The following is a 25,119-nucleotide window of genomic DNA, read 5'->3' as shown; positions in this document are numbered from 1 at the left end:
GTCTGGGTGCTGCTGCTGTTGCTGCTGCTGCTGCTGCTCCTCCATGGCCTCCAGGGGGGGCAGGGAGAGGGTCAGGGGGCTGGTCTGCAGCAGATGGTGCCAGGCAGCCTCCAGCAGTTGCTGCCAGGCTTGTAGCAACACATTCAAAATGAGAACCAGAGTGCCCAGGGCCAGCTTTGGCTCCATGGTGCCGAGTGCTGTGGTGTCTCAAATGAGAGTGACCAAAGAACACAGAGAGGAAAACGCTTTGCTGTCCCTCGGTGAGGTAGGCAAGCAAGCGGGAAAGTTGAGAACTGGCTGTCCAGGGGGGTCCCTTTAAGCAGGAGCCTCTGACTGCAGCCACACAAAGCAACTACTGACCGGATGCCCTGCTAGAACCGGTTTCAGCTGCCCTCAAATGCGATCCAGCGTCCAATCAGTGTGGACGCGCTATTTCAAAATAGCAAAATACTATTTTGAAATAGATTTTGTGTGTAGATGCGTGATTTCGAATTAGCTTAATTCAAATTAACTATTTCAAATTAAGTTAACTCAAAATAGTGCTGTAGTGTAAACATACCCTCATTGTTAATTCACTGATTTATCAATTCAACCTCAACTGTAATCTAGATCTCTACATTGTTTTATTTTTCAATTCATTTAGGGAAATTGTAAATAAATTAGTAGTATATTTGTTTACTGTCGTGTAGTGGGACAGGGGCTACTTGGGAGAGTCTCTTGGGGAGCAGTGCCACAGATGGGTGCCACAGTGGCACTCCTCTGAACAAGCGCAGTAAGCTCATTGCTAGCACACAAGGCAAAACTCACTCTGCTCATGGCTGAAAAATCTTAGAGGGAACACTGCTCTTAACACATTTAAAAAGCAGAATGGCAGCGTCTGGGACTGAGTGTGAGCCGAGATAGCTGATTCCTCTGGCTGTACCTCTGCCTTTTAAATGTACTAATCTTAATACATTTAAAAGGCAGAGTCACAGAGGGGTTGGTTCCCGGGGCTAGGAGCTAACCCTGCTGTGGCTCTGCAGTTTCCCCCCTTATTGACTATTCGATTAGCTGATTAAACACAATTTAACATCCCTAGTAAACTGCCATATCTAATTTTCTATTTCCTTACATTTTCCTTCTCCCTAGCTAGTTCCCTATTTGCTTCTCTTCCTTTTCCAACTGATTTCACATCTCTTTACCTTCCATCCATTTGGTTTAATCTTTCTGGATTAGATTTGAGTAGACTTGGTGTGTATGTGCCCAGGGTTGTGGAAAAGTGCTGTAAGAATCTGCATCTCTTGCCTCCTTGCGCAAGGCTATGTCTAGACTGCTGTGTCTAGATTGTTTTCGCTGCATCTAAGGAACACATCTGCTTTTTTTAAAATGTTTTTGAAAAGTGGACACACTCTTTCGTCATCCCTTTAAACCTTGTTCTACGAGGAATAAGGGATGTGTTGAAAAAGCACTTTTTTCTGAAATGTGGTGCCATGTAGATGCTAAGAAAAGCCTCTTTCGAAAGTACAATTTGTTTACTGCAAATTGTGTATCTTTTCTGATTTAACAGTGCAGTCTAGATGTAGCCCAAGTTTCATTGTGATTGCAGTCCCTGTGTCAGGAAAGCCAAATGGGTCCTCTTCATGCCCTCTCTAATACACATCACTCCCAGCAGGAAATGGGAAGGGCACACACCTATTCCAAGTTGGAAGGAGTATACAGGACCATCTTACAGTATGGTGCAGAAGTCTGTGAGGCTGGGACCTAAGGGAGAGAAATTCTGCATTGCCATTACTCAGGTAGTGCCAGCGTCTACCCCATGTGCATTGTTTTACACCATTTGTCATGGTCATACCCTTGGTCCATTTAGAAAAATATCTTCTCTCTGACAGTGGCCTGTAGTAGATGCTACGGAGGGAAATGGAAGAAATACAGAAGTACTGGAATGACCTGCATTCACAGGCCTTTCCCTTCTAACTCTATACAGTAAATTGTTGGCTGATGACCTGAAAAAATTAAGTTTTAGATTCTTTATTTTAAAAAAAGGTTCAATTGAAATGTGCATGACATTACTCATGAATGCTCACAGATGCATGGTACCATGAGTTCATTAGTTTAGTTGCTTTTTTTTGACAATTTGAAATTTGCTTTTCAGTTTCACTGGATGTCCCTTTAGCCCTGTAAAAGAACAAATGCCAAAATTCATGTCCTTTCTATTGATTACATCCTTGTCACCACCCCCCATCAAAACATTTTAAAACTTTGTCTTAATTATCCCACCGTCCTTGGTTTTGTTAGGTAAAGCTAATGGACCCAAGTTGTTGGCAGTGTGAGACTGAACCTGGAACCTTAGGAGCTAAAGCCACCTGCCTCTTAGCTAAGGTTGAAAAGCAGACTTCACTCTCCCTTATCCACTGATAAGTCTCAGTGCCTCTGAGGCTACATCGAGACTGCAAGCCTCTTTCGAAAGATTTCGAAAAAGAGCGTCTAGACTACAACCAGTACTTTTGAAAAAGCAAGCTGCTTTTTCGAAAGAGAGCATCCAGGAAGACTGGATGCTCTCTTTCGAAAAAGGACAGTTTGCATTACATAGTGCCTTTTTTTGAAAGAGCACTTTCGAAAAAAAACATTATTCCTCGTAAAATGAGGTTTTCCACAGTTGAAAAAACTGCTGCATTCTTTCGATTTACTTTCAAAAGAATGCAGCAGCAGTCTAGATGCAGGGCAAGTTTTTTCAAAAAATGGCCACTTTAAAAAAAAAAAAAAACCCTGTAGTCTAGACACACCCTGAGTTACATATGCCTTCAATACTGTGTCCTACCTCTGTAGCCTCCTTGCTGAATCTAAATATTTTTATATCCTCACTCTTGTCTTTGGGATCTTTTTCATTAGTTTCCTCCTTTTTTTCCCTTTAAATGCTCCATTTACAAAGTTAATCTACAGTTAATTAGTATTATGACTGCTCACCTGAAGAGGCGAAAACCACTTATGTCGTGAAATGTTACTTTGCAGGACTATGGGTACTTATTGGATTAACTGCTCTGCTACTCAGGACTAAATTAAAAATCACATCTCCTTTTTTGAGCAGTGAAACTAAATGATCAGGAAGCAACATTAAGGCATCATTTACTGTTTCTGAACCTTGTCCAGATGTAACATTTGATTAATTTGTAGGAAGGTAGCTGAAGATCACTCACTGTCTCTGTTTTACTGGACTTCGTTGCCTCTGATCTTCCTCCTCTACTGAGTAACTCCTTATCCTTCCTTCATTCAGGAGACTGCTAAAAATGCAAATATAGCAGCATAATTACATTATTACTTGGGGTTTTCATCCATGTTGAGCCTCACCACTCAGAAATGTAGTTTCATTTAGCTCTAATTAAAAGTTGAACTCAGTTCACCAGAGGCCTAATCATGTGCCCATATAAACCTTACAGAATCAGTCCCTGTGTCAGTGTAGGGCATGCTTAAGGTAAGTCAAGACTCTAGAGAGAATGGGGCAGTGCCATTCAGTTCCCTTCTTCACCCAAGAAATGGCAGCTGAATAATTAAACTGGTAACAGCATTTATCCTAGCATCCAGCTGATTGGATAAGGGGGCCAAGACTGCTGTACTCTTCCCCTTCTGCTTGAGAATCCACAGTTGGGATGTGTCAGGGGTGGAGAGCTCCTAATGCAATGCAAGGCAATGCAACTTGGAATTAATGTTCCATTGAGATGAATGGGCCACTTTTCACTTCTCAGTTATTAATTTAAGCTGTTATGCATAAGTCATACTTTCAAAAACTTGTCTTCAAAATCACAACGAAAGAATACTTTGAAATGGTTACAGAGGTAGCTGTGTTAGTCTGTTTCAGCCAAAACACCAAGAAGTCCAGCGACACCTAAAAGATTAACAGTTTTTTTGCGGCACAAGGTTTTGTGAGTTACAGCTCACTTCATCAGCTGATGAAATGAAAGAAAAAGAAACTGAGAGGGATACAGAGATGGCACTGCTACATCAGGACTAATCCAATCAATGTGGTTGTGGATAAGAAGGTGAGACTATCTAAAGTAGAAAATGACTTATTGCAATGAGAGAGCCATTCCCAGTTCCCATTCAGACGGTATCAATTTGCACATGCGTTTCAGCTCAGCAGTTTCATGTTGCATCCTGTTTTTGAAGATTTTTTGCTTGAGGATGGCAACTTTCAAGTCTGTAACTATGTGTCCAGGGAGGTTTAAATGTTCTCCGATTGGTTTTTGTATGTTTCCATTGTGATGGGGTGCACCAACCCTGCACTGGACCGGAAGCAGTCAACCAGAGCTATCTGGCTGAGAGAGCCCCACCCCCAGAGCCCTGCTGGTCATACTCCAACTGGAGGACCAGTATAAAGGCCAGTGGAGCAGCTCAGTCAGGGCTGACCACAGCAGAGGAAGGAGCTGCTTCCAAAGCTCAGGAGGAGGAGCAGCAGACCGATGCCACAGCAGACACCAGCCAATGGAGACAGGCTGGGGAAGCTCCCAGTCTGGAAGAGGCATTTGGGGAAGATGTTGTTGATTGTGAAGTAGCCCAGGGTGGGGAGCTGGAACCCTCAAGAGCTCAGCTTGTTACAGGTGGATTCCCCACGGAGCTAGTGGTTGGGCACTCCCACCACTGACATGGCCCTGGTCTGGGACCCTGTGGAGAGGGAAGGTCAGGGTCCTCCTACTCCCATTCCCTGTGACAAGGCACTCCCGTTGTTGCTACTGACTATGGCTGCCAGGTCCTTTTGCTCTGTGGACAGGGAGGTTGTTAGTGACTTTGGTCACCAGGCCCGACTGCCCCGCAAACAGGGGTGGCTACTAATGTTGGCCACTAGGCCGGACTCTCATATGAGAGAAAGGGTCTGTGGGTACTCGGGACTGTAACATTCATGGGGTGGAGCACATATTGCGGGGCCTAATAGGCTCAACACCCAGCCTTAGAGGGGGCTGGGCATACCCACCCAGTGACATCCATTCTTAATGTCTGAATTATGTCCATTTATTCTGTTGCATAGCAACAATCCAATTCGTCCAATGTGCATGGCAGAGAGACATTGCTAGCACCTGATGGCATAGATCACATTAACAGATATGCAGGTGAATGAGCTTTTGATGGTCTGACTCATGTACTTAGGTCCTATGATAGTGTCACTGGGATAGATGTGTGGACAGAGTTAGCAATGGGGTTTGTTGCAAGGCTTGGTTCCTGGGTTAATGTTTCTGTTGTGGAGTGTGGCTTCGAATGAGTATGTTTCAGGCTGGGGAGCTACCTGTAAGCAAGGACTGCCCTGCCGCCCAAGGTCTGTGAGAGCCAGGGATCACCATTAGCATAGGTTGTAGATCCTTGATGATATGTTGCAAAATTTTTAGTTGGGGGCTGTAGGCTATGACCAGTGGATGTCTGTTTTCTTTGTTGGGTCTGTCCTTTAGTAGGTGACTTCTGGGTACCCACCTGGCTCTGTCAATCTATTTCTTCATTTTCCCAGGTGGGTACTGTAGTTTTAAGAATGCTTGATAGAGACCCTGTAGGTGTTTGTCTCTCCTGGAGGGACTGGAGAAAATGAGTATATATTAGGGCTTGGCTATAGACAATGGATCATGTGAAGTGTTCCAGATAAAAGGTGGAGGCATGTGGATAAGTATAGTGATCAGTATGTTTCAGGTAAAAGCTGGTGTTTATGTGACCATCAGTTATTTGCACTGTAGTGTTCAGGAAGTGGATCTCTTGTGTGGATTGTTCCAGGCTGACATTGATAGTGGGGAAGAAATTGTTGAAATCTCAGTGGGATTCTTCAAGGGCCTCCTTCCTAGGGGTCCAAATGATGAAGATGTCATCAATGTAGCACAAGTAGAGGAGGGCCACTTGGGGATGAGAACTGAGCAAGCATTGTTCTAAATCAGCCATAAAAATGTTGGTGTACTGTGGGGCCATAACAGTGCCACTAACTTAAAGGTATAAATCACATCCAAATCTAAAATGGTCTATATTGAAAGATCATCAATGGACTGTAGTGTCCCCAGGAAGATAACTGGGAGTGCTGGCAATGGAGGGCCTGAGGAAAGAGTCATGAGCTGGCAATATCCCCATGTACATTGGAAAAACTGGACTGTCTCAATATAACCCATGGATCTGAAATTATAGTCACAATAATTATTGCTCTCAGATAAAGCTTTTGTGAGCCTGCCTTAATGATTCATTGTTGAAAGGAAGTTCCTGTGTTTGCATTTTAAACAAATACTTAACATTTGGATTCTGAAATGAAAGTAAGTGCTGCACTATTCACTATGCATTATTTTGTTGATCAGACACTGAATAATATTTATAGTGTAGTTAATGTTTTTGATGTGACATTACTTACAGAGCTTCTCTCCCCCATACTAGCTGATCATCTCAACCACAGTAATTATCGTAAACTGGATAGTCAAATGGTCTGCATGTAATTTGTAGATAAAACCCCCCAAAGCAACTGGATTGCTAAAAATAAAGCTTCAACAAGGAAAGGCTTGCAAGTTAACAACAGAATCAAAGCCAGTATTAAGTCAACTCTTTTTCTTTCCATACTGATTACATTGGTATGGATAATCAATGCTGTCATTTTGTGGCATATATTCATCCCCTTTATCTTCCTTGGTAGTAAACAGCTATTAAAACTTTTCTGATAGACCACCCCTCTTATAAAAGTAAAAAAAACTGCCAAAAAGCATCCTCAAAACTCTCAGTTTAAATCTTCAGGGTAGGTGGTTGTTAACGCTCAGAAGTGCTTCTGAATGTCTTCATGGGTGACAATCTGAAAAGACAGCTGTCGCAAAAACAAGCCCTTCTCCAGCTCTTATACTTACATCTCCTACTGTCCAAATGGATTAATACTGTATCTAAGATACAGTTAAACACCTTGCATTCAGATATTTTCAGGATTTGATAACCTTTTGTTTTTATTAAGTTCACCTGTCATTACGGTGAGATAGAAATATCCATACAGTTCAAAAATAAACTAATACTTCATCATGTGATACAGCAGCTTTTTTGTTGTTGTTGTTGTTGTTGCATACAATGAATCCAGAAGACCACAATTCCAATAAGCATCTTGAAGATTACTAAGTAACTCATGACCCATTTGAATGTCAAGCTCCAGACTCAATTTTTTTCTCATACCATTAAGTTTTGATCAGACATGTTAACCAAGTTGTTGCAATAAGAAACCAAAATTTGGGGGAGGGGAGAAGGGTTTGGGAGGGGAGTGTTTAGTTTAGTTTTGTTTTTTTTGAAGGGGAAGCTGTTATCCTCCAGTATAAGTTCTGGTGAGAGATTCTGTATAGCCTTGATCTCGAATAAAGTATGAAGAACATACTCACCCTGATTTAGTGATAGCGAGATTGCCACTGCTCTTGATTACTGTTTTGTCATGCTTTGGAATTTTAAAGTGCTTTCTCTAATCCCCACCAACAGTAGCATAGTAGTGGAAAACAGGATATAGAGTCTTTGAACAATTCCAAAAACTAAAGCAGCTTGGGGAACAACCTTTACTGAAGCTTCTCCAAGAAGATTCAGTGAGTGGGCAGCACATGGGATGAAAGACATGTCCTGAGTTACCGGCTAAATTTTATTTTAGATACATTTATACACTGCAGCTAGGATTTCTTCATTGTCATAGTTTTGTCCCTGGCAACTGTCTTTCAGATTATTTAAAAATAGCCTTTATAATACCTATCCCTGTTTTGGTGCGGATATCAGTGAAATATCAAGGCTCTAAGTGGGGCCACCATACCACCTTTTGGGGTACCACAGAGGGAAGACTATGCACTGCTGCCAACTTAGCAACGTTGTCACTAGATTTAGCATCTTTTTTGTTTCCTTAGCAAGGAAATAAGCGTCAAGGCAATTAGTGACAAATCCATTGACTGTCACTGGCAATTACAGTGATTCAGAGAAAGAAACTGACAATTTGTATAGTCACAAAATCATTCACATGTAGGTCAATAGTGTTAATAAAACCCATTCCATGCTCTTTTTACTGCATTCTGTTGCACACCAAGTCAATCTCATTACATCTCACTTGGGTATGTCCTCGGAAGGAATCACACTCCAGGGCTTTTTGGGCTTAGAGACTGTGAATGAGGGGAAAGGTTTGGCTGGAGTTCCTGGAGGCAGAATAAATGCTTAACATGTAACTGGAACTCAGCTTCAATTAGTCAGTGATGGGGAGGGTGTGAAAAGACAGATCCAATGAGCAAGGGAGGCAAAAAGAGGGGAGGACATAACTGACCGAACAGGGAAAAAAATAGGATCTTCCGAATAGAAAAAAACATTAGTGACCAGGACAGAAACCACTCTCTGGGCTAAAGTGATTCAGGAAAAGACTTTTGTCAACAGACCTTTGAGCTTTTGGACAATTAAATGTTAACTGATCAAAGTTCCCCTCTAAGGAATGGGAAGCCAGCTTGTCTAGCTGAGTGATTCCTTGGGGCTCTACTGAATCTGCCCCCATTACTAGCTTCTGTGATCATCCTGTTTGGGCAAGAGGATGTTCCCAGCCACTGACCAAAAAGCAGCAGCAATGCTTCCTCCCCCACTGGATAGTCTTGGCAGCTGGGTTTATTTTGTTATAGTTGACTGGCTTTATTGGTGTTGCTCAGCTGGTAGGGTTTCTTTGCTGTCCTGGTTACAGGAGGCAGAGCAGAGATTCCCTCCTACTTCTTAACCTGGCATTTCACTGCCTCACCAGACCTCTCTTTGGGGCACTGCTTATTGGGAGCTCAGCCCAGATTCCCTTTGCCTGGGTGGGTGAGCGGTTAGTTGAGGAGTGAACCTGCTTCCCTGAGCACAGATGTTACCCTGAGAAAATACTTCCTGTAACTTGTTCTGTATTTCCCAAGAGGGGCAGTTCAGTGTCTCCAGCCACAGGAAAGGTTATTCTTTATGCAGGTCAAACCACCCCTTGCTCAAATCCTAGGGGCGCTGCTCCCAGCCAGCAAAGCACACACATTGCTCCTGGGATTGCTTCGGGCTTTGCTCCAATTGCTGGTTTGGAATTTTCTGAGCTTCACTTTGGTTGTATTCTTTGGCCTCTGCATGCATTTGTCTGCTTGGTGTTCAGGTATTAGGGGTGAGGGGAAGAAATTGCAGGGCAGAATGGAAGTGGGTTCTATACATTCCTAGACAAGTCCAATGACAGTCATATCCTATGTAATTAGGAAAGCCAGAATAAATTTAGCTATTAAGGCTCCAGCTGGAGGTCTGAGCACTGTTGCTGCTTTCTTAGCTGCTTGGAGTGTCTTCCCAAGTGTGCGTGCCTGCGTGCCTGTCTTTCTTTCATACACACACCCTACTTGCTGAATTCTATGGGCATTTTGTTTAATGACATTTGACACCTTTTCAACTGCTTAAATAGCAAATCTAGTGACTCCACAGGGTTTCTCTGGTGAAAGTGGTGTTGGCAATGCTACTAGTGCTCCATAATGGAAGAAAAGAGCAGAAGTTTAAAAAAATATATAACAAAACAAAATCTTCTGTGGTCCCAGACTTGGTTCCACTGAAACCATTGGAATCCCTCTTCCACAGCCAGGTTTCAGCCCTTAGGGAATGTCTATGCACTTATTTCAAAATAAATTATTTTGGAATAATAACTCCCAAAATAGCTATTTTGAAATAGCTCATCCACACTGTTTGGAGACTAAATCACATTTAAGGCCCCCCAGAAGCACTCCGGGCAGGGCATCATGACAGCAGTCACTTCTTGGACCTGTTGCCTGAGGCTGAGGCTTGTGCTTAAAGGGATTCTCCTCTACAGCCGTATCTCAGGCACTTCATCTTTGCCTGCTTCCTTGAAGGACAGCAAACTCATCTCATTGCCTGCTCTGGTTACCCTTGCCGATGCCACAGCACTCCAGCCATGGAACTGGACCTGCTGCAAAACACTCACCAGTTCTTAGACCTCATGCTGCATCTCCTGGTGTGGTCACTGCAGGTTGCCCTCATGGCACTGCAGGAACAGAACCCCCAGCTCACTGCAGGGCACCTCCTTACCCCACTCCACATGCTGTTCATGCAGCACAACCCTTCCCACCCTCCCCTGCACACTGTCCATCACCGCTTTTGGCAGTGGGACACCACTTCCGACTGGTGGGACCGGATTGTCATGGAGCGGTGGGATGACTAGCAGTAGCTCCACAACTTTCACATGTGGAAGGACACCTGCCTTGAGCTCTGTGAATGGCTCGCCCCTGCCCTCTGGTGATGGGACACCCATATGTGACCTGCCATCCCCCTCCAGAAGAAGGTCACCATTACCATTGGAAGCTCGCCACGCTGGACAGCTACCATTCCATCTGGAATCAGTTTGGTGTGAGGAGGTTGACTTTCAGGGCCATGCTCATGCTAAGGATGTTAAAATGAGGTTAATTGATTAATTGACAGAATTTCCATCGACTAGTCGATAGGCACTTACACATTCCTCCTTTGAAATGTGGGGCTCTTGTACATTTCAAAGGAGGAATGCGGAACTCTACATATAGCCCGGGGCCAGCAGGAAGTCCCGCTGACTCTGGGCTGCATGCGGCGTGCCTGCTTTGAAATTCACAAGAGTCCCCAGCAGGGTCACAGTCCCCCACTGACTCTGGGCTCCATGCTATGCTGCATGCTGGGGCATGGGGACTCCCCAGCTGACCCCGGGCTCCAGGGAAGTACTGCACCGAGCTTGGGATCAGCTGGGGAGTCCCCAGCTGACCCCAGGCTCCACTGAACTTTTGAAAGGTGTGGAGGGGGCAGTTTCAAAGGGGCAGCTGGGGACTAATCCTGGGTTCTGGGGCAATGCCACAGGGATCAGCTAGGGAGTCCCCAGCTGACCACGGGCTCCACAGCTGCCACTTTGAAAGGCTCAGAGGCAACATTTTAAAGGGGCAGCCTGCCATACAGCTGATCCTGAGCAGGAGTGCAAGGTTCCTTTGTGGCAGCCTCATGCAGCTGTCTTCTCTGGACTGGCGCTCCATGTGCACCCATGTGTACAGGCTACTGTGCAATCTCCAGGCTGAGAAGGCCGAACAAGGAGCATGCAGCCCCTCACTGCCTGCCACCTCCCCCCACGTGTGTCATGGGAAAATAAGTGAACTCACCTGATGGGCCTTTTCTGGCTCTGTCTGACCGCTGGCTGACATCCTGGAAGTGGGACAGGTTGACCTCCTAGGTAATGGGCATCATGTCCACCCTGGTTTAGTTTTCCTCCTCCTCCTTGGACCTGCCCTCCAGGAGGCTGATGATAGGCATCTTCTGCCCAGAGTCCACAACAAAGTGGGAGAGGGAGAGGGATGGACTCCCTAGCCTGGCTACAGTGGAGCTGCTCGTAGTACTGGCATTTGCAGGGTGCTGCTCTGGAGCAGGAGCTCTGCTTTCTGGCCTTCATGTAGACCTGCCTGAGTTTGTAACTTTCATGTGCACCTGCTCCTGGGTGTGCATATGGCCCTTCTGGACCAGGCTGTAGGCCATCTAGCCATAGATGTCTGCATGCCTGCATCTGGTGCAGAAATCCTGGAGGTTAGCCTCCTCACCCCAGACCTCAGTGAGACCTAGGATCTCTGTGCCAGACCAGGATGGTGCCCTCCTCTTCTGCCCCTGGGCAGGGCCTTGGGGAGCTGGCAGCTGGTTCAGTTGCAGCCGTGGAGGGCTCACTGGAAGCCTGGAGGTCTGCTATGGCACCACAGATGTGTCCTGCCGCGTGGCCCAGGGCTGGCATGGCCTTCCTTGAGCAGTTTCCCCTGTGGCTGCAGCTTTGAAGTCTGAAGAAGGGAACTATAGAGTTCCGATGGGCATGGACAGAGTGGCCACCAGGGCAGCTGTGAGAAGCCCTGGAGGCCAATTATTTTGAAATAACCATGGTTGCACCATCTACACACACCCTTTTTCAAAATAACTATTTCAAAAGAGGCATTATTCTCATGAAATGAGGGTTTAATATTCTAGAATAAGAAGCCCGTTATTTCAAAATAGTGGGCTTGCTATGTAGATGCTATGTAGATGCTGAATTTTGAAATAACATTAGTTACTTTGAAATAATGCTGCAGTATAGACGTACTCTTCGATATTGTAGTAAAGCTATTATATATCAGACCCTAAGAAAGTAAAATTCTATTCATTACTATAATATTACACATCTTCAACTTCAAATAGGAGTAGGGCAACTGTTTTTTCAATACAATTTAAGTATTATTAAACTTTTGATTATATCACCACTTCCATAGCTGATGATTTCAATCATCTGTTAATCTTCTCAGAACCCTCTGAAGGACGAATGCTTCATTACTGTCCCTGTTCTCCATGAGAGAACATAGAGAGACAACAAGGTTGTCTGGAAAGTCTCCTAATTCATAGTTTATACTCTAACTACAAGACCATCATTCAGCAAGTATATACTCTATCACAGTGGTTCCCAAACTTTTCGGCATCACGGCCCCTTTTTGATTTTTGAAAAACCCTCACACAACAGCAAAACCCCCCCAACAGCAACCCCCACAACAGCAAAACCCGTTGAGCAAAAAAAGGAACTAACTGGGGCAGCAAAACTTGATGGGGGGGGGGGGGGTTGGGTTGCCTGGTGCCCCCCTCCTGGAATTTCTTCACCCCCCCTCCCCCCAGTTTGGGAACCCATGCTCTATCATAAGCTATTTTTTTTGGTAAAAAACGATGCAGTAAAGAGTGGGGGTCAGCTTATGAATGGGTATTATCCTTTATCGATTTTTTTTTAACTGGGGGTGGAAGGAGGGACTTGGAAACTTCAGTTTCCATCCCAGCAAGGTGAACCGCTGGCATGCTGGGAAGTTTGTTTGCTTGCAGAGTCTGTAGACACAGAGCCCCTCAGCTTTTCCCACCATCCTCCTACCAACAGGGATTAGTTTGGCCGCCCCCACCAACTATCCTGCAATTGCATTAACCCAATGTGTGTGACATTAACTCGGGGGCAGAGAGGCTGGGAGAAGTGTTCCCTCTAAGGCTATGTCTACACTCATGGCTTCTTGCGCAAGTATAGCCGTTCTTGCGCAAGGAAATTTACAGTATGGCGTGGTAAGAGAGGGTGTCTATGCTCTTTTCTAACAGGTGTAAGCTCTCTTGCGCAAGAGGGCAGTGTGGATGCTCGGTAGGGATTTCTTGCGCAAGAAACTCCTATGGCTAAAATGGCTTTCTTGCTCAAGAGAGCATCCACACTGCCATGGATGCTCTTGCACAAAAGGACAGCTTGCACATGGCAGTGTGGATGTGTTCTTGCACAAGAACCCTTGCGCAAGATGTTCTTACACAAGAAGCTGCCAGTGTAGACATAGCCTAAGAGTTTCCTCCCATGAGCAGAATGGATTTTGTGTTGTGCACCTGTACTGAGTTCATGTGGCTTGCTTGGATGTGCCACTGTGGCACCTAAGTTATTATTCAATATTTTATAAAGCTTTACCTTTTCTCTCTGCTGCCATGTCTCCTCCCCTTGCTCCATCACCTCCCCTGGTGCCTGCTGCCCCCCAACTCCTCAACCTCCTCTGCTGTCCTGACTCCTGCCCTTCTCACTGCCCTTGGCCCTCCTGTGACCTGCCCCCCACCACCAGCCCTTCTCTGTCCCCTGTGACCACTCCTCCAGTAGCCCCACTCTGATCATGTGAGCTACCCCTCCACATTCCCTCTTCTAACACCTCCCTCTACACACCTGCCTTGCCTCTCTCCTTTGGTGCTGGTCCCTCCCCTGCAGGTGTCTGCCCTTCTGCTTCACCCTCCAGAATCCCCTGGCACCTGCACCTTCCCTTAGCCCTGCAACCTCCTGGTGACTCCCCCTTCCCCTACTGCTCCTGCCCCTTTTGCCCTCTTTTTCCCTGATGCCCACCCTCTCACCACTTTCTGCCCCGTTCCCCTCCTGCCTCTGTGCCCTCACACGACTTGCTCCATCCCCACCTTTCTCATGCCCACCCCTTCTTCCAAGCCTTCTCCCAGCGCCCCCCCCCCCCCAGCGCCCAATGCCCTTCCCCTCTCCCAGCATCACCCTGTCCCCCCTCCCACTGACACCTCCCCTCCTGCCCTTTTCCTCATTGTCTGCACTTGGCCCCCTGCCATTTGTCTCTCCTCCACCCTGTCTCTTGGTGCCTTCCTCTTCTCCCTCCGCACCAGCCCCTTCCTCTCCCATTCCTCCCCCTAGTTTTCCCCCTCCCCTACCTTCTGCCTTCCACTTTGCGGGGTCGGAGTCTGCGCTTGGTCCCCGTACTCTGAACCAGGAGCTAGGCCACGCGACGCAACGTGGCGCCAAGGAGTTTTAAAGTCCCAGGATGTGGCATCCTCCCCACTCACCTGGGAACGCTGCGCATAGCAGCAGCAGCAGCGTGCGCTGGCGAGGGGGATCCGCACTTAGAGCCGTGCATGGTAGGGATGGACCGGGGCCAAGGAGGACGCTCTGGGGCTGGGGTGAGAGGATGCATGGGAGGGCTGGCAGATGGGGTCCGGAGACTGCTCCAGGCAGAACCGAGGGAGAGACCCAGCTCCAAATATTGCTGGAGCAGGGCCCCCGACTCTGAATATTAACTCGCTGCCCATGGCGCCTGGCACACTTCCGGGTTCAGGGCGAAGGGCCCCTTTAGGCACAGGGCCCCGTTCGGGGAAATCGGCTTAAGACCGGCCCTGACATGTATCATCATCCTTTTTAACAACTCAAGTTAGTAAACACACCAAAATGCCTATTATCCACACATAGCTCAGCTTTAAGATGCTAAACAACTCTGAGTCAACCAGAAATAGTATATGCAAGGAGAACATGACTTGTACAATATTTCCTGACACTGAAAAGAAGAATAAAAGAATATACAGTTTCTCTGGGGAATGTTTAGGATCCATGCTATAAAAGCAAATAAAAGTTCTCCTGGTTTGAAACTTGCACCTTGTGTGTCACTAACCCACAGTAGAAGCCCCAGAACAAATTAACACATGGCTTCAGGGTTTGTAGACAGATGCATGTTTCAAAGAGCTTGCAAATAAAGGTTTCAATAAATCCTACAAAACAACTAGTACCACATCTAGTACTTGCTACTTTGGACGCATAAGAGCCAGAACACTACCTGTAACAAAGTTCCGGCACTCCAAAACGCTTCTGTTAAAAGAATCTTTTTCTTTCTTTCCTTAAGTCTTAAATCATTAACAACTATGTACACTTTGTTTGAAATGTAATCATGCAAATATCCTCCTAGCACACTCACCCCATGCAGACTTCTTTCCTCACCCTCTAACCCAGAGAGGACTGCCATCTGGACACTGTAAGTGAGTTAGGACACCCCAAACAAACTTCACCCTGCCTCCACCTCACTGCACAGATACCAGCACCCACCTATCCTCTCTTTTCCCACCACCACCTCCTCCACAATCTGCTCCCCCAGTCTAGCCAGGGACTAGGATAAAATCCTGCTTCTCAGACTTGCAGGCACCAGCAGCCTAGCTCAGCTGGGAATTACAGGACACAGCAGCACAAACTCTCCCTCCCTCACCCCAGGACACACAGCACAAACTCTTCGGTTCCACCTCACCCAAATGCCAGCCCCCCCCCTCCTCCTCATCCCTGTGCAATCTGCTTGATCCTGCTTCTAAAACTTGCAGGCACAAAAAGCCTACAGGACACAGCACAAACAAACTCCTACCCCTCCACCTCACCCTGACACTCCCAACCAATTACTCCCTCCTTCCTCCCACAACCACTTATTTCCTCCTTTTAATTATCTCCCCCACTTCCCTGTTCTGACTCTGCCAGCTTCTTAGTTCAAGCAGGCAGAGGCTGCTGCTTAGCCAGATGCTTCACCTAACGGATGAGCTTCCTGACTGGTCGGGATCTTTGAAACTCTGGGCTCAGAAAACAACTGGTGGCACAGGGCACACTGGAGAGGAGTAAAGAAAACTACCTGTGTTTCTCTCACTCCATCCTGGCTAGAGAGAGGAGGCAGGAGACACTGGAGAATCGAGGTGGGGGGCTGTTGCCCTCTCTAGCTCCCTCCCAAATGGCACCCATGACAATGGCTGTACAAAAATAAAACAAAAATAACAAATTTTATCCAAATACAAATCCTGAGAACTTTAAACTAGATTGCTCTCTGTCTCATAGGCTATGTCTAGACTGCAAGCCTCTTTCGAAAGAGCGCGTCTAGACTGCACGCGGAATTTCGAAAAAGCAAGCCGCTTTTTCGAAAGAAAGCACCCAGTGAGTCTGGATGCTCTCTTTCTAAAAAGCCTGTTTGCTTTCAAGAACGCCTTCTTTCGAAAGAGCACTTTCGAAAGAAGGCGTTCTTCCTCGTGGAATTAGGTTTACCACCGTCGAAAGAAAAGCCGCATTCTTTCGATTTAATTTCGAAAGAACACGGCTGCAGTCTAGACGCAGGTGAAGTTTTTTCGAAAAAACCCCTGAGTCTGGACACAGCCATAGAGGCAGGGATGAAAGCAGGGAATATCATCTTCCAGCACATATAATATTTTCCCCTGTAGATGCTCAACTGAAATTATTTGGGAACAGCCCCTATTCCTTCCAAAAATAACCCAAACCAAACCAAAAAGCCCCCAAGAAGTTCTTTGCACTCTGGGACAGTTTAAAAATTGCCTTCAGATCTGTGGCATTTTAAAGACAAACATTTAGTAGGGTATTAGAGCATAAATTTTCTGTGAGCTACAACGCCCTTCTTCAGAAGAAAAAAGAAGTGTGACATCAGTGCTAATGAAATCGGAGTGGATGTGAATCATCTCCTATAGTAGTGAGAAGGTGAGTGTACTAGAAAGAAATTACCTATTGTAATGCGAGAACCATTCCATGTGTTTATTTAGTCCTTGTTTCAGGGTGTCAAATTTGCATATGAATTCTAGTTCAGCAGTTTCTCATTGCAATCTGTTTTTGAAGTTTGTTTTTTTTCCTGACAATAGCAACTTGCAAGTCTGAAATTGTGTGCCCCAGGAGGCCATGAGACAGTGAGCAAGAGTCAGTGAGAGTAGGTGTATAAGCATAAGGAAAAAACTGTCAGGGCAAAGATGCAAAGTTTGAACTTGAAATTGATGGTTAGAAGCCAGGGAGGGTTTTATAGCTGGGAGAACTTGCTAGAGCAGTGGGGGAGGAAGATTATGCAAAATGCTGTTGTTGAAACAGAGTGGGGCAAAGTGAGAAACAGGACATCCAATTAGGAATACTTTTATAAAAGCTGGCAGGCAACATGCCATCACAGCCCTCCCTAAAGGCCACTCTGCAGTCTTTCACATTCTTCTCAGCTCCTTATGGTTTTTTAGTTTTCTCCACACACCTGGGAACATGCACAAAGATTTTCAGAAAATGATGCTTACAGTTAGGCTCCTAAATCTAGGTCTAGGCACTTACATTGGATTGATTTTTTTAATCACACAGCAATTCCCTTTGCAGTTTTGGATGTCACCAAAAGTGAGGCATGCCATGCTTATGTGTTGAGCCCCATTACTGTTCATTTGTGTCACTTTTGTACCATGTCACACCACAGACAAAACCAGGTGGATGATATTCTTCTCTGTGGTGGTGTGATGGGTACTGATGGGTACAGATGGTCTCAAGATTTCTTTAACTACTATTTACTTTTGAAATCTCATCCAGACTACTTTTTGCTCCATGACTTCAGCAATATTTGGAGGCCCATCTGGTAACATAAAAGATGTAAACCCACATTGAAGTTGTGATTCTCCCAGTCCACCCTCATTTTTTTTCCTTTCATTAGCTCAAGTGACTGCTCTGTACTGTGGATCTAAAGCAGCGGTTCCCAACCTTTTCCAGATGGGGACCCATTTTGACAATTCAGGAAGACTTGGTGACCCAAGGCAATTGAAAAATGGGGGCCGGGGCAGAGGGGGGAGGACAGAGCCACCTGGGGAGACGCTTGGTGACCCTTTTGAATGTAATGGCAACCCATATTTGAGTCCTGACCCATAGGTTGGGAAACGCTGATCTAAAGGCTGCTAACTCATGTGGGTGTTAATACAGCTCTACACAATGGAAATTCAGTTTTAGGTTGTCTAATAAATACCTAGGAAATGATACATGAAATACTGTACTATGTTAACACATTGAGGTTGCAAATTCAAGTACTCAAAAATTAGCACACACAAGAATTAAGATTGCCTGCATGAATTTAATTCTGTGCACTCATGCAGACATTTTCACACCGGATCCCTGCCTCATTCAGTGGACAGAATGATGCTACTCTTTGGGATAAAGCAGGTCTGTAAGATCCCTGTCTCCCCCACTGCAGAAACTGGAAGGAGTTTTGAGGATGAAGCAGGGGATTACAGGATGAGAAAGGACAGTCTCATTGAAGGCAGGCCAGGGTCTGTTAGAATATGGCTAGAAGGCAAGCTTTCTTTGGAACCCTGTCTGGTTTCCTAGCAGCTCACCCGTACAACTCTTTGGCATGCAGATTGTCAGGCAGTGCAAACTTCTGTGGTCTGCAGCTGCCCACCACGCAGTCTGTCAGAGTCATGGATCCCAAGGCTTTAGGCTAGATCTCTAGCTGAACAGCCTTGGAGCTAGGACTCTATTCCCTTTCCTAGTGACTTTGAAAGGTTTTGATGTTCATGCTGAACCTAAGCCAAAGCAAACTTTGGAATATTTAAATCTTTTCTAAAACTGAATTCTTTCTCTTCCCAACTCAGCTTTAAAACAGACAAAAGGGGAATGTAAAGAGTTCCACTCGTTCTACTTGCACCTTCTTGGGGGGCTGGCTCTAGGAATTAGTTTTTGCCCCATTTGGTGCTCCCTCCTGCCAGTGGCCCTCTCTTTGTGACTCAGGGTGCTTCCATTTCATGACTTCGCCCTCCCGCCAAATCTCTCTCAATCTTCCTTCCAGGAAGACAAAATCCCACCAGATAAGATGTTGGGATGTCTTTTCAGGCAGTCTGCCATTCCAGCTTCAGATCTTGTGCCACTTTACCAGTAGCAGATAGAGGATGAAGCCAATCTGTTCAGGAAACAAATTGAGAAAATATAAGTGTCCAGTATTTTCTAAATAAGATGTAATGTAGATTGTGATGTAATATCAAATATGTCCAATATTTTTGTTGAAACCATCTGGCAATCCTACCTACTCTGGATCCTAGCACAGCAACCCTGTGACTATCAACCTCATCTGCTCAGTCTCAGACACTGTTGCTATATGTCTTTACTAACCTTAATCTCAAGAGAACTTCCTCCTCTTACTTCCTTTTTACATACCTCTTGCCGGACTCACACTCAAGAACGTCTCCTTCTCAAGACTTCCTATGGCCCTACAGTGCTGCCTTTCTGCTGACCAATTCCTTTCCCTCTGGGCAAGAACTACTCTTCCTTCCTGTCCTTGTTTCCATTTGCCAGCTATGTAGCCTCCACCCTTAGTACTTATCATGCTCTGACTTTTCCTCCAGGTGCAACATATGAAGTTAATTCAACCAGTCTGGCCTACATTAACCTGCTTAGGTGCAGGGGACGCCTCATCAGAGGGAGAAAAGAAACCTAGAAATAGAGGAAAGGTCTGCTCTCCAATTACAATGAAATCAGATCAATACAACTTAGCATGATTTGGGTTTTTAGTGTTGTCTTAGAAAATTTTTTAAGAACAGCAGAAGTGTCTGTCAGGGAGGGAGATTTACTCTCATTTATTTTTAAAGATAGGGCCTATGATGTACAGTCAGTTTGTTAAAGGGGATATGTTTTCATCTAACATGAAATTATTGAAAATCTTTCTTTAAAAAAAATCCAAGGACAAAGTTACTACTTTGTACATTGACATTAGGATATCAACATGTAATACTTTTGGCACACTGTTGAAGAAAACTGGCTTTATTTACTTTTTTAGTGAAATTTAGTTACAAATTAACACTATAATTTGTGCCTCCTTAATATCGGGCATGGTATTGACAAGAATAAGGAAATGATTCTTTAAAGTCACTAGACAGACACTAAGTATACTTATGAAATTGGGAAATATATATTCATTTAAAAAAACCAGTAGGATCACTGTCTCCCCTTCTTACATGAATAGCACTTCAATGGGGAGGGTTGCTCTTTAAAGCGTGGTTCTGGAGGAATTCCTTTTGCAGTGCATTACTCCCTTAGAAGCTGAGGACTATTGAGAATGCAGCACAGGCAGGGGAGTATTGCTGTTCATCTCCACATAAACCTGATGTTCATGGGAATAGCTAGGCCTGACCCTTGTGGATCTCAAAGAAGACACACAGCATCTGTTTCTGCAGTGTCTACACCCCAACACTGGCAGGCCACTTGTAGTTCTCATGCAACCCCTTGAAACTTGTGGCAACACTTCTCATAGTATGACAGTATCCCTCCAAGTATTTAAAAATAGTATCATTATTATCTCTCACTTTGCCTTCCTTCTTAGCCTGCAGGAAAAATACATTAATTAACATGTATGTGCATAGCAAGGAAGGGGTATATTCAGGGAAAATTAAGTCCAGCCTTTTTCTTTGTGGCTTGTGTTCATACAAGTAATGATGGCTTTTCAAGACAAATGCTACCTGAACATGTACCAGCGCCACTCTAGCACCTTCTATTTGTTTACAGATGTATAATGGAGGATACAACTTGCAATTGGAAATTCCTCTAATTGGAATTCAACAATTCTATTGATGTTGGACAAACAAGACTATAATCTGGTTTCTTCTCTAAAAGCTGTAGAGGTTCGGCTAGAAAGACATTCAATTCATTCTTCTTTTTTCCCTAACATATACAAGGAATAGACCTACTCAGTCAGAAGGTGCTATTTTTATATAGTCTCTTTTGAAATGATTCCTGCACTTTGGAGAGCAATGTGAAGTAAGCAGCCTGTAAATCATCACTCCTAAGGCTGCACAACGGTGCACTCAGAAAATGGTGCTTTAGGTCAGTTCAATCATTTAAAAGCTCCCCTCTCGTCCATTTTGCTTTGGGCAAGCAGCAACATTAACTGGGAGCCGAGAACTCCTCTTCATATTTTGAAGCTAACCATGCAGAAGGCATGTGGTTTGTCAGGTTTTACCAGTGTGTGCCAATAAGCTTATCTCTTTTTGCATACATACAGTGTAGGGATTATTGCAAAAAAATGCAAATTATCCTCATACGGATGCAAACATTCCTTCTGTATTTTTAAATCTGTCCTGTGCAGCTGTATTATTGTAGTAATGCAGCACTTCATAATCTAGAGTATTTTTGCTTCCAATTCCCCTGAGAAATAGGAGAGTTCTATTATCCTTAGCTCACTCCCTCTTCCATCATAGTTAAGCCTGTAATGGAGTTCTTTCGTGTTCCAGGCTAGCACCCTCCCCTCTGGACCAGCCTTCTACTCCTGGATGCAAAAGATAATTGTGACAAGGTGCAATCACAGAAACCCATTGGAGCTGTTTCCTGGTGAGCTGATAAATCCACTGACACTCACCTTCTTGCTCTCTGGGGCTTCTCACCACCCTGTCTTGCTGGACCAGCTCTCTTGTCTTCCCCAGCCAAGCTACAGAGCTGAGATTGCCACTTCTCCCTCCCCTACCCCAAAGAGCAATGCAGATACTGAACCACTTAAACTCTGGGGCTGCATTTAGACTGGAAAGTCTTTCTGCAAAAGCAGAAAAACTTGCCAGCTGTCTACACTGGCCGCTTTGAATTTGCGCAAGAACACTGATGATCTAATGTAAGATTGTCAGTGTTCTTCCGCAAATACAATGACTCTCCCGTTCGGGGGGAAAAGCCCTCTTGCATAAATGCTTTTGCGCAAGAGGGCCAGTGTAGACAGCTGAGAACCGTTTTGCACAAAAAAGTCCCGATGGTGAAAATGGCGACCAGGGCTTTCTTGCGCAAAACTGCATCTAGATTGGCACGGACGCTTTTCCACAAAAAGTGCTTTTGCGCAAAAGCGTCCGTGCCAATCTAGATGCTCTTTTCCACAAATGCTTTTAACGGAAAAACGTTTCCGTTAAAAGCATTTGCGGAAAATCATGCCAGTCTAGATGTAGCCTTGGAGAATGCAGAGACAGCATCCAGCAAATCAACCTCTCAAATAGGATCAGAACCTCAAATAAATTCATCTTTCACTGCGTGAGAGTTTTCACACATTGAAAGCACATTCAGGTAAACCCAGTTTAACAATGAAAGAAGGATGTACTCACTATTTGCCCCTACCCCAGGTAACAATTATTTACAGTGGGCTTGATGGTAAATAAAAAAAATTTGTATTCAGTATAAACAGTAGGATTTAAGTGGTTGCAAGTGAAAAAGGACAGAGCAAAGTAAATTACAAATTTAAAATAAAAGGAAACACATTGCTAGTTCTAACAAACTAAAGCTTATTGCAAACTTACCCTAAAACTGTTCTTATTTTGGGCAAGCCTTCACACCAGGGAAGATCTTTTTTCTTCCCTGGGGTTCCTGACTATTCTCTTGGATGTGTTATTCAAGGACAGCTAGATTCCCATTGTTTTATAGATTCCACTTTGGGCAGGAACTTGTTCTCTTTCCCACCTTCCAGGGTAAATTACCTGGTCAGACCCTACCAATTGAGGTGGTCACATGTCTTCCTAAAACCAATCACTGCTTTAGACTTAAGGCTGTTCTCAAGTCATTGACAATCCAGTCACTGTGGTGTCCAAGCACTGGAAACACCCTGGATGACTTTCATGTGCAGATTTAAAACCATAAACCATTCCATAGCACATATTTCTAACTAACCAGGAAGTTCTCTCATCATGCTGCAGTTTGTGGTCCACAGCTTGTAGTTCCCAGGGTTGCTGCTGAAGCACACTGGACTTTGGGCTACACTTGAAATATTGTACAAGGTTTTTGATACACTAACTGCTATGAGCTGGAAAATGCTACATGTATATGGTACAACTCCAGGGGCAAAAGATACACCAGTATGTTTAGCTATTTCAGGTACTCTGCCAAACTGCATTTAACAAAAACTAAGAAGTGTGAGTGGATATTTTGTGCCCAAGATCAACATTCTAAAAGGGACCTTTACAGCTGAGTGTTAGATTAATGACAGCTTTTTCTAAAATGTTCACCTGTGTTTTTGCCCCATAAGCAGCTTCCAAATCCAGTTCCTGAAGCAGCCTATTCCACATGTCAATAGAAGATTTCAGATATAGCCCAGTTTATTTTCTAGTAATTTGTTCTGACATGAGGAACCGTCAATATTTAAACTGACATTTTCCTGTTTGTATTCCTAATGGAATCTAAATATCTAAGGAATAGACTTAACTCAGTGAGGCCATGTCTATTCTTTAAAATTATGTTGACCTGTGTTACATAGGCCTATAGCCATCACAAGAATTACACTGCTTGGCTATGTCTAGACTGCATCCCTTTTCCGTAAAAGGTATGCAAATTAGACGTATCGCAATTGCTAATGAAGCAGGGATTTAAATCTCCCCCGCTTCATTAGCATAAAAATGGTTGCCGCTTTTTTTCAGCACAGAGCTTTGCCAGAAAAAAGCGCCAGTGTAGACGCGGATCTTTTGGAAAATAAAGCCTTTTCCGAAAGATCCCTTATCTCTTATTTTAAGAGATTTAAATCCCCGCTTCATTAGCAATTGCGATACGTCCAATTTGCATCCCTTTTCTGAAAAAGGGATGCAATCTAGACGTAGCCCTTGTGTCTGTATTTCACACCTTGGGTTGGTCATGTCAGTGTTTATACAATCATTGTGGGGCATTGTGAGAAGGCTCCTGAAAACCAGTAGTGGTCAACATAAGCAACACAGTGTCTACACTGATGCTGTGCTGATATAACTACATTGACCTTGACTCTGCCATTCGTGGGGTGAAGATATTACATCGGTAGTGGGGCAGGTAAATTGGTGGGAGCAAAATTTAAAAGATGCTTTGATACTTAGGTCAGTGTAACCTATCTTGTGTCAACCTAAGTCTGTAGTTTAGATCATGTCTGATCCTCCTGGTCTCGTGAACAAACAAGTATAGATATTATTGATGCCTTTGGTGTAATTACAGTCCAAACGTACAAACACAGCTAGCGCCTGGTGAACATTTGAAGTGCTTCCTCTAATCAAAATGAAAGGGAGCTGACACAGTTTCTAGATTTACTTACATAAAATTTCAATTAACATTTCTCCTGAAGCAGTTTCTTTTCATCTTCAATTCTTGAAGATTGTCATCTAAATTCACACATTTTCACTTTCTCCCACACAGCCATAGTTTTGTCATCATCTTCATCAACAGTTATAAATTTTTCCAACTCATTTTGGAAGTGAGTAAAACTCATTTAAAAAAAGCAACATATCTTACTCAGTGATCTTCTCCTGTTGCATTTCAGAAATACATTTTTTTTTCCAGAAGATCCCTTATTCCTTCTTGAAAGTAGGAAGGCTTCCTCCGTGCAAATGTACTTGAAAGTAGGAATAAGGGATCTTCTGGAAAAGGGCTTATTTTCCAGGAAAATCGCGTCTACACTGGCGCTTTTCTCCGGCAAAAACCCCGAGCCGGAAAAAAGCGGCAGCCATGTAAATGCAAATGCCGCGGGGGATATTTAAATCCCCCGTGGATTTGCAATTACAAAGTGTCTCATTAGCATCCCTTTTCCAGAAAGGGATGCCAATGTAGACACAGCCATGCCTTCCTGCAGTCCAACATTAGGCATTTATTTCCAAGGGAGAAGCAGGTCTTAGGACACATCCCTCTCATCTGCATCTCTCAGTGGATAACTTATGCAACTCCCTGCCTAATGTGCCAACTATGTGGACCACAATCTAAGGCCCCACTCTCTTCGCCTTTACTATCTAGCGCCACGTCTAGACTGCAAATCTCTTTCGAAAGATACTTTTGAAAAAACATTTTTCGAAAAAGAGCATCTAGACTACAACCAGTACTTTCGAAAAAGCAAGCCGCTTTTTCGAAAGAGTCTAGATGCTCTTTCAAAAAAGCAGTTTGTACTCGGTAGCGCCTTTTTTCGAAAGAGTACTTCTGAAAAAAGGCATTATTCCTCGTAGAATGAGGTTTTCCGCGATCAAAAAAACTGCTGCGTTCGTTCGATTTACTTTCAAAAGAACGCAGCAGCAGTCTAGATGCAGGGGAATTTTTTTTTTTTAAAAAAGGCCACTTTTTTTTAAAAAAAAACCTGTAGTTTAGAGACACCCCAAGATCCTAGATGCCTAGCTCAGGCTGTG

General features: G+C 44.5%; 1 long non-coding RNA gene across 1 annotated transcript; it reads right to left on the bottom strand.

Annotated features, from left to right (window-relative positions):
* Nucleotides 1-2,005: 2,005 nt before the first annotated feature.
* Nucleotides 2,006-19,297, bottom strand: LOC142826723 (uncharacterized). The gene is made up of 3 exons (XR_012900935.2): nt 19,193-19,297; nt 3,174-3,257; nt 2,006-2,154 (listed from the first exon to the last, which is right to left on the bottom strand). It is a non-coding gene; the product is annotated as an uncharacterized LOC142826723 (long non-coding RNA).
* Nucleotides 19,298-25,119: the final 5,822 nt, after the last annotated feature.

This window comes from Pelodiscus sinensis, chromosome 2 (assembly GCF_052426305.1).
Source record: "Pelodiscus sinensis isolate ZL-2025 chromosome 2, ASM5242630v1, whole genome shotgun sequence".
NCBI classification, from domain to species: domain Eukaryota; kingdom Metazoa; phylum Chordata; order Testudines; family Trionychidae; genus Pelodiscus; species Pelodiscus sinensis.
This window is presented reverse-complemented; position numbering and strand designations above follow the sequence as displayed.